Source organism: Bidens hawaiensis, unplaced genomic scaffold (genome assembly GCF_021521415.1).
Source record: "Bidens hawaiensis isolate Kalapana, Puna unplaced genomic scaffold, B.hawaiensis_p1.1 tig00018754_1, whole genome shotgun sequence".
Classification (NCBI taxonomy): domain Eukaryota; kingdom Viridiplantae; phylum Streptophyta; class Magnoliopsida; order Asterales; family Asteraceae; genus Bidens; species Bidens hawaiensis.
The window spans coordinates 114,321-124,819 of NW_027492845.1; positions in this window are offsets into that span (position 1 = coordinate 114,321).

Consider the following 10,499-nt stretch of genomic DNA (forward strand, 5'->3'; position numbering starts at 1 on the left):
GAGAGAAGAGAATGAAGAAGAGACAGGAAATGAAATTGAAAAGATAACTGACATTCAGACTGAAGAACAAACTAAGGTAATGAATGAGGAAGATGATGCTACTGAGGAGTTGATACTCACTGAACCAGAAACTGAACAAACAGAGAACGCCAAGACTGTAGAGTATGATCCAGAGTTAGAAGCCCTTGAAAAGGAAATTGATAAATATCAACAATCAGAGGATGAGGAAGAGGTACCGAAAAGAATGGATAAAGGTAAAGAAAAGGTGACTGAAGAAGAGCCTATTAAGGCTAATCCTGAGAAAGACATTCTTTTAGAGATGATGCTGAAGCTTCTGCTGCTGCCAGGAGAGAACATGAAAACGTTATGAGGGAAACAAGGGACAGAGAAATACTGGCCCAAACTATGGATCCATTAGAGCTGGCAGAGTAGGAAGCCTTGATCAATCAAGCCAATATTGCTAAAGTAATTAATGAAGAAGTGGCTGATCAATATGTGATTGAAGCTTTGATTAAGTTGAAAAGAGTTGAGGAAGCAGACAATTCCTTGGCTATGGTGGTTAGCAAGTTTCAAACACAAAGTCAACTTGAAGAGAAATCAACTGAAACTGCTGAACCAATCAACTTGAATATTGAAATGATGGTTGAAGAAGAAATTGGTGATTCTATTGCTTCTATGGCTGCCAAGAAATGGGCTGAGCAAGTGAGAGAAGATCTAAAGAAAAACCCAACTGACAGCTTGTCTGTAAGGGTAAAAGTGACTCAACCTCAAGAATTAGAAACAATTCATCAAAAGAAAGAAAGACTTTCTAATCTGTATGAACAATTTGCTTAGAAAGTCAACAGATTTGCCAAGATCTATGAGAGAAGAAAGAGGGAAAATGAGCAATCTGAATATGAAACATCTGCTAAGAGGGGCAAGTGGGATGATAAGAAAAAATGTTTTGTAGAAACTCCTGATGATGATGCAAGTCCAATCAGGCACTCCCATTGCAAACCTTGCAACCAGGAGGAAAGATGCATGGTGTTCCTGATGTGCCTATTAGAAGTGAACCAAACCCAGATCATCCACCTTCTGATGAGCCTAAAATAGAAGCAGTTAATGATTCAAATGAGGAAGAGGATGAGTATGATGAATCTGATGATGATCTGTCACACCCGGCCCTGAGCGGCGGAAACAGCCGGGCGCGCGCGAGTGGGGATTGATAATTAAGCACGGGCCATTGCAAACATTCAAAGATTTTCATTGCGCATGAAAAGTTTAATACAAATACATTACATTGTTTAAAAATTATAAAAACATCCAAGTATAAAAACTGTTGATTTCCACGCCATATCCCCTTGCGCGGCGGGAACAACCACGCGCATTGAAGGGATAGAACTAAAATCTTCCAAAAAGCTAGTTTTAGATGTTCAGCGTGAGGTGCTCTAAGTGTGACTCCATGCGCTACCTAGTTATCTCCTGAAAGACACGTAAAAACATTCGAATCAGTATAAACTGAGTGAGTTCACAAGTTTTAGTAACTTGATAAATCGTATTGCATCATAATCTTGATACAAATCATTCTGAAACATAATTCTGATATCTTCATTAAAACACATGCTTGGTAAAACAGTTCTATCAGCATATTCTGATAAAATCGTTCCGCGGTTTACGCGCGAACATTTCTGGGAACTGTGCTCGTCTATGCAAAGTGGCGCTGCCACTACGAGCTAAAATAAGTAATACCGTCCCGCGGGTTAAGCGCGAACGTTTCAGGAAAATGTGCTCGTCCATGCAAAGTGGCGCTGCCACTACGAGCTAATCAATAATTCCGTCCCGCGGGTTACGCGCGGACGTTGTGCCGGAAAACAAGGCGCTCGTCCATGCAAAGAGGTGCGACCCCTACGAGCGGGCTCAAACCCATAGTACTGCCCCATGACCATACTAGGCACTCGTCCATGCAAAGAGGTGCGACCCCTACGAGTGGGTGGATCAAACCAGCAGTCCCTACCCTTAGAGTTCCAATGGTAAAGTGATCACTTACTCGAGTTCTAGCGCACACACATCGAAAACCTTAGATAACCGTTCGCATTGCTCATCATGAAATATAATTTAAACACATAATCGCTTGCATAGCTTGTAAGTATACCATGATAAAATATTACTTAGGTACGTGTCCCTCGCCCCGAAAACAGTTTAAAAACAGTGAAAATAGCGAGGATAGGGGCTGTGAGACTCACCTGTGGTTCTTGTTAAGGGATTAAATCGAGATTCGGGTTTTCTTGGTGTTGGCCTTGGAATTGAAGGTCTAGAATACGATTAAATAACAAGAAGCATATATATTAAGATCAAGAAATAGGAGAATATAAGGGTTGGAAAGTAGATCTCAAGGTTATATTCTCGGCTTACCTAGTAACAGGATCGGAAATGAAAACAACGGATGCTTGGGAGAGGATTAGTGCAAGTTTGCAGTTCTTTGAAGTGTGTTTTGGGTGATAATTTAGGTTACATATTTATAGGCAAACTCAAGGGAACACAATCCCTTGCTTTAGGGGATTGTAATCTTTTCATATCTAGGGGTAATGATGATAAAGTATGGAAATTATTATTATTTATTTAAGAGTGGAGTAGTGGATAAAAGATTTTGATTTGATTTGGTCAGGACATGCAGGTCTGGGGTTGGTGAGAATAGGGTGGCTGACAGTTGACTTTTCGTGTTACAGTGTGCTTTTTCAGGTACTTTTGTTAGTGTACAGTAAAAAGTGGAAAATCTCTGAAACACGCTACTGTTTCCTTTTGGGCGGGAGTAATTTCTTTACAACTGGAGAATAGACTAAGTGTTCTGCGCGTATTACTTTGTGCGCATAGCTTTCTGCGTGAAGGACATTTCTTTGCTGCGGGTAGGTGCGTGACCTTCTCGCAGTCAGGGACATTGAGTTTCATTTGTAGATTCTCCAGGTGGTCTTGGTATTTCAACATAGTGATCAGTTATGTTGAAGTCAATTCCATCTTGGAGCTTCAGACAAACTAGCTCTCAATGTTCCCGCCATGCGGGGAGGTTAGTTCCCTTCCGCACGCGCATAAACGATTTAGGGTGCACCCGCCTTAGCATCATGCTTGACGGTCAACCCATTAGACATCATAACGTTAAGGTACATGAAAACATAAAGCCAAAACATTCGCGCATGGCGCATATAACATATGCCCACGCTGGTTCTTAACATGGCGCGCTCGCGCAGGGCGCACATAACAAATGCACGCGCTGACTAACATGGCGCGCTCGCGCAGGGCGCACATAACAAATGCACGCGCTGACTAACATGGCGCGCTCGCGCAGGGCGCACATAACAAATGCACGCGCTGACTAACATGGCGCGCTCGATATTTACAATCACCTAATTATTAGGTTGATTACTTAGTTTATAGGATTGAGAAATTTACCGGGTGTCACATTCTCCCCCTGTTAAGCGAATTTCGTCCCGAAATTTAGGAGACGTTGCTGGCAGAAGCCATGCTCTGAAAGAGGTGTGGGTATTTCTGGCGCATTTGATCTTCTCTTTCCCAAGTGAATTCAGGCCCACGCCTCGAGTTCCATTGAACCTTTACTAACTTGATTTTGCTTCTGCGCAACTTTTGTTCCTTCCAATCGGTTACTGCTATAGGTTCTTCTACGAAGTGCAGCTGTTTGTCGATGTGAATCTCTTCCAACGGCAAAATCAACGTTTCATCAGATAAACACTTTTTGAGGTTGGACACATGAAACGTATCATGAACTCCACTGAGTTCGGCGGGTAAACGGAGTTTATAAGCAACCGGACCGATCCTTTCCAGGATCTCAAATGGTCCAATGTAGCGCGGATTCAACTTTCCTAGCTTGCCGAAACGGGGGACTCCTTTCCATGGAGAGACTTTCAAAAGTACTTTATCCCCTACTTGAAATTCCAATGGTTTCCTTCGCACATCTGCGTAGCTCTTCTGTCTATCGCGCGCTGTCTTAAGGCGATCCCTTATCTGAAAAATCTTGTCTGTTGTTTCTTGGATCAATTCTGGACCAGTCATTTGCTTTTCACCCACCTCAGCCCAGCACAGTGGGGATCTACACTTGCGCCCGTACAAAGCTTCGAACGGCGCAGCCTTGATACTTGTGTGATAGCTGTTGTTGTAAGAAAATTCAACCAATGGGAGATGAGTATCCCAGCTACCACCGAAATCGATTGCGCACGCGCGCAGCATATCTTCCAATGTCTGGATTGTTCGCTCGCTTTGCCCATCCGTTTGAGGATGATAAGCTGTACTCATATCAAGGCGAGTACCTAGAGCTCCTTGTAACGATCTCCAAAATCTTGAGGTGAACCGACTATCTCTATCAGAAATGATGGACACTGGGACTCCATGTTTTGAAACTACTTCTCGAATATACAATCGGGCTAACTTTTCCATCTTATCGGTTTCCTTGATCGGCAGGAAGTGTGCTGACTTAGTTAGCCGATCCACAATAACCCAGATCGTGTCGTAACCCCCAGGTGTCCTTGGCAGTTTGGTGATGAAGTCCATAGAGATTTGTTCCCACTTCCACATGGGAATTTCTGGCTGTTGAAGCAACCCTGATGGTTTCTGGTATTCAGCCTTTACCTTCGAACACGTCAGGCACTTACTGACATACGTCGCGATGGCGCCTTTAAGATTGGGCCACCAATACAGCGCTTTAACATCTTGGTACATCTTGTCTGCGCCAGGATGTACGGAATACCGCGTCTTGTGAGCTTCGTTTAATACTTGCTCGCGCAATCCTCCCTTGAGAGGGACCCATATGCGGTTAGCGAAATATAGATTGCCGTTCTCTTTAAGTTCCAAACTCTTAATCATACTCCCAAGGCATTCGTTTTTAACAAACTCTGGTTTCAAGGCTTCTTGCTGAGCGTCTCGGATGCGGGTAGAGAGATCTGCGTGAATGGTCAACCTTAGAGCCTTGACTCGTAGCGTTTTTATTCGCTCCTTCCTACTTAGCGCGTCTGCTACCACATTCGCCTTTCCAGGGTGGTACTTAATTTCACAATCGTAATCGTTCAACAATTCAACCCATCTTCGTTGCCTCATGTTTAAATCCTTTTGATCAAATATATGTTGAAGGCTCTTGTGATCCGTAAAGATTACACACTTTGTACCATAGAGGTAATGGCGCCAAATCTTTAGCGCGAAGACAACCGCTCCAAGTTCCAGATCATGCGTTGTGTAGTTCTTCTCATTGGTCTTGAGTTGGCGCGAGGCATACGCTATGACTTTGTCTCGCTGCATAAGGACACATCCGAGTCCCTGATGTGAAGCGTCACAGTAAACGACGATGTCGTTCGTCCCTTCAGGCAGAGACAAAATTGGCGCACTACATAACTTCTGTTTCAACATTTGAAACGCTGCTTCCTGATTTTCGCCCCAAACAAACTTCTTGTCTTTCTGAGTTAGCGCGGTCAGAGGTAGAGCTATCTTGGAGAAGTTCTCAATGAAGCGTCGATAGTAGCCAGCTAGTCCTAGGAATTGCCTCACCTCAGTTGGGGTTTTTGGCGCTTCCCAGTTTTCGATGGCCTTGACTTTGGAAGGATCAACGTGTATTCCTTTCTCGTTTACAACGTGACCGAGAAAATGAACTTCTCTAAGCCAAAACTCGCACTTGGAAAACTTCGCATACAACTTTTCTTTCCTTAACAATTCCAGAATCAATCTCAGGTGTTGCTCATGCTCGGCCTTGGTCCGAGAGTAAATCAGAATATCATCTATAAACACAATCACAAACTTGTCCAAGTATGGTTTGCATACGCGGTTCATCAGATCCATGAATACAGCCGGCGCATTAGTTAGCCCGAAAGGCATCACTAAGAACTCATAATGGCCGTATCTAGTTCGGAAGGCTGTTTTCGACACATCTTCCTCATGGACCCTAAGTTGGTGGTATCCGGACCGTAGATCTATCTTCGAATAATAACTGGATCCTTGCAACTGGTCAAATAAGTCGTCAATCCTCGGTAAGGGGTACCGATTTTTGACTGTCAGCTTATTCAGCTCCCTGTAGTCAATACACATTCTGAACGAACCATCCTTCTTCTTAACAAACAGTACTGGAGCTCCCCAAGGTGAAAAGCTTGGGCGTATGAAACCCTTATCCAATAGTTCCTGTAACTGATTGGATAGCTCTTGCATCTCAGATGGAGCTAGTCGATAAGGCGCTCGAGCTACTGGCGCAGCTCCTGGGACCAAATCAATACGAAACTCGACTTGTCGCGGCGGCGGTAATCCGGGCAAATCTTCAGGAAAAACTTCTGGAAATTCGCGCACTACTGGTAAGTCTTCGATTCTTCGCTCATCTCCTTTCTTCTCTACGACATGCGCCAGGAAGGCGTAGCACCCTTTCCTTAGGCACTTACGCGCCTTTAGGCACGAAATCAGTTTCGTCGCAACTCCCCTTCTTTCCCCTTGAATTACCAAGGTTTCTCCGTTCAACAGTGGGATCCGAACCTGCTTCTCATGGCAAATAACTTCCGCGTGGTTCTCGACTAACCAATCCATACCTACCACAATGTCAAAACTTCCCAAGTCTATTGGCAACAAATTAATATTGAACCCGTGACCTCCCATGACTATTACACATTCTTCAGTTCTTTCGTTCGCGCATAACTGCCTACCATTGGCTAGTTCTATAGTATAAGGCGTGTCTAGCCTACTGGTTGCTAAGCCTAGGGAGTTTTTAAACTCAGCAGATATAAAACTTAGGTCAGCGCCAGTATCAAATAAGACAGATGCAAAATGTCCGTTAAGCAAAAACGTACCGGTTACCACATTCGGCTCTTCTTTAGCTTCGCCTGCGCCGATCACAAAAGCTCTTCCGCGAGCTTGGTTTCCCTTTTGCGGGCAATCCCGACTAAAATGCCCTGGCTTCCCGCATGCGTAGCAGTTGTCGCTTGCTCCAGCTTCTCTGACACGGCAATTCATCGTCTTGTGCCCTGGTCTGCCACATTTGGCGCATTCGATTCTTGCGCATTCACCCTCGTGGTGATACTTGCATTTGTTGCACCATGGGCGAGGCCCGCTGTATCCTTTCCTTGATGGATCCGCGGCTTGGATCGCGTAAGCCCTTACGCTCTCCTGCTTCTTGAACGGTGGCTGCTTGGAGTCGGACCCTCGGTGGTGAGAGTTCCACTTCCTCTTGGGATCAGAGGTTCGCTGCTCGATTCCGCGCGTAGTTAACAAACCCGCACGGACCGTATCCCTTGTAAGGGTGATGGCCCGCGCTACCGCCTCATCAAAGGTTGGAGGCGCTGCGGCGTTGAGCGGAACCCTAACAACAGGAGGTAACCCAAAGATATACCTCTCGATCTTCTTTTCCTCCGTGTTTGCCATGTCTGGCACCAACTGGCAAAGCTCGTTGAACCGGTTGTTGTAGGCGTCGATATCCGTTCCTACCATGGTGTGGTTCCAGAATTCCTGTTGTAGGTTCTGAATTTCTGCGCGAGAGCAGAACTTTCTCATCAACATTTCCTTCAGTTCCTCCCAGGTCTTGTGGAGAGCAACTTCTCGCCCCAATGTTTTCGTTTGAAGCTTCCACCAAGACGAAGCTGCTTCTTGGAACATGCAGGTCGCGTAAAGGACCTTCTGGTTCTCACTACATCCGCTAATGGAGAGAACTGTCTCCATCTTGTCAATCCAGTTGTAGAGCCCAATGGCCCCTTCGGTACCCTTGAATGGCCAAGGCTTACAGGCTATGAATGTCTTGTAGGAGCATCCTTTGTCCAAGGCTCCTGATTCGGGTTCTGGGGTCTCATTCTGACGACCCTGACTTGATTCGGCCTTGCTGGCCTCATGTGTTGCGATTGCTTGCGCGATTATTTCCGCGAGTTCCTCGGGTGTCATGGTAATTCCTTTGGCTTTAGTTGGAGGCATTCTCGCTTTAAAAGAGAATGGAAATATATCAAACTTAGCGCATGTACTCTGAGCACATAATGTTATCATTATTTACTAGACACTGTGTGACCCGTGTTCCTAAGTGTGTGTATAGTTTCTTTTGAAAATATTTTCTTTGAAAAGTATTTCATGTGATTCCCCAACGGTTATAGTCTAGGTTAAAACTTCTTTTCCTAGTTCGCTATAACCAGGGCTCTGATACCAATCTGTCACACCCGGCCCTGAGCGGCGGAAACAGCCGGGCGCGAGCGAGTGGGGATTGATAATTAAGCACGGGCCATTGCAAACATTCAAAGATTTTCATTGCGCATGAAAAGTTTAATACAAATACATTACATTGTTTAAAAAGTATAAAAACATCCAAGTATAAAAACTGTTGATTTCCACGCCATATCCCCTTGCGCGGCGGGAACAACCACGCGCATCGAAGGGATAGAACTAAAATCTTCCAAAAAGCTAGTTTTAGATGTTCAGCGTGAGGTGCTCTAAGTGTGACTCCATGCGCTACCTAGTTATCTCCTGAAAGACACGTAAAAACATTCGAATCAGTATAAACTGAGTGAGTTCACAAGTTTTAGTAACTTGATAAATCGTATTGCATCATAATCTTGATACAAATCATTCTGAAACATAATTCTGATATCTTCATTAAAACACATGCTTGGTAAAACAGTTCTATCAGCATATTCTGATAAAATCGTTCCGCGGTTTACGCGCGAACATTTCTGGGAACTGTGCTCGTCTATGCAAAGTGGCGCTGCCACTACGAGCTAAAATAAGTAATACCGTCCCGCGGGTTACGCGCGAACGTTTCAGGAAAATGTGCTCGTCCATGCAAAGTGGCGCTGCCACTACGAGCTAATCAATAATTCCGTCCCGCGGGTTACGCGCGGACGTTGTGCCGGAAAACAAGGCGCTCGTCCATGCAAAGAGGTGTGACCCCTACGAGCGGGCTCAAACCCATAGTACTGCCCCATGACCATACTAGGCACTCGTCCATGCAAAGAGGTGCGACCCCTACGAGTGGGTGGATCAAACCAGCAGTCCCTACCCTTAGAGTTCCAATGGTAAAGTGATCACTTACTCGAGTTCTAGCGCACACACATCGAAAACCTTAGATAACCGTTCGCATTGCTCATCATGAAATATAATTTAAACACATAATCGCTTGCATAGCTTGTAAGTATACCATGATAAAATATTACTTAGGTACGTGTCCCTCGCCCCGAAAACAGTTTAAAAACAGTGAAAATAGCGAGGATAGGGGCTGTGAGACTCATCTGTGGTTCTTGTTAAGGGATTAAATCGAGATTCGGGTTTTCTTGGTGTTGGCCTTGGAATTGAAGGTCTAGAATACGATTAAATAACAAGAAGCATATATATTAAGATCAAGAAATAGGAGAATATAAGGGTTGGAAAGTAGATCTCAAGGTTATATTCTCGGCTTACCTAGTAACAGGATCGGAAATGAAAACAACGGATGCTTGGGAGAGGATTAGTGCAAGTTTGCAGTTCTTTGAAGTGTGTTTTGGGTGATAATTTAGGTTACATATTTATAGGCAAACTCAAGGGAACACAATCCCTTGCTTTAGGGGATTGTAATCTTTTCATATCTAGGGGTAATGATGATAAAGTATGGAAATTATTATTATTTATTTAAGAGTGGAGTAGTGGATAAAAGATTTTGATTTGATTTGGTCAGGACATGCGGGTCTGGGGTTGGTGAGAATAGGGTGGCTGACAGTTGACTTTTCGTGTTACAGTGTGCTTTTTCAGGTACTTTTGTTAGTGTACAGTAAAAAGTGGAAAATCTCTGAAACACGCTACTGTTTCCTTTTGGGCGGGAGTAATCTCTTTACAACTGGAGAATAGACTAAGTGTTCTGCGCGTATTACTTTGTGCGCATAGCTTTCTGCGTGAAGGACATTTCTTTGCTGCGGGTAGGTGCGTGACCTTCTCGCAGTCAGGGACATTGAGTTTCATTTGTAGATTCTCCAGGTGGTCTTGGTATTTCAACATAGTGATCAGTTATGTTGAAGTCAATTCCATCTTGGAGCTTCAGACAAACTAGCTCTCAATGTTCCCGCCATGCGGGGAGGTTAGTTCCCTTCCGCACGCGCATAAACGATTTAGGGTGCACCCGCCTTAGCATCATGCGTGACGGTCAACCCATTAGACATCATAACGTTAAGGTACATGAAAACATAAAGCCAAAACATTCGCGCATGGCGCATATAACATATGCCCACGCTGGTTCTTAACATGGCGCGCTCGCGCAGGGCGCACATAACAAATGCACGCGCTGACTAACATGGCGCGCTCGCGCAGGCGCACATAACAAATGCACGCGCTGACTAACATGGCGCGCTCGCGCAGGGCGCACATAACAAATGCACGCGCTGACTAACATGGCGCGCTCGATATTTACAATCACCTAATTATTAGGTTGATTACTTAGTTTATAGGATTGAGAAATTTACCGGGTGTCACATGATCAAAGAAAAAGTGCTAAGACTACAAATGTTGAATCCCCACATGTGACAATGACTGATGAACAAAGGGATAAC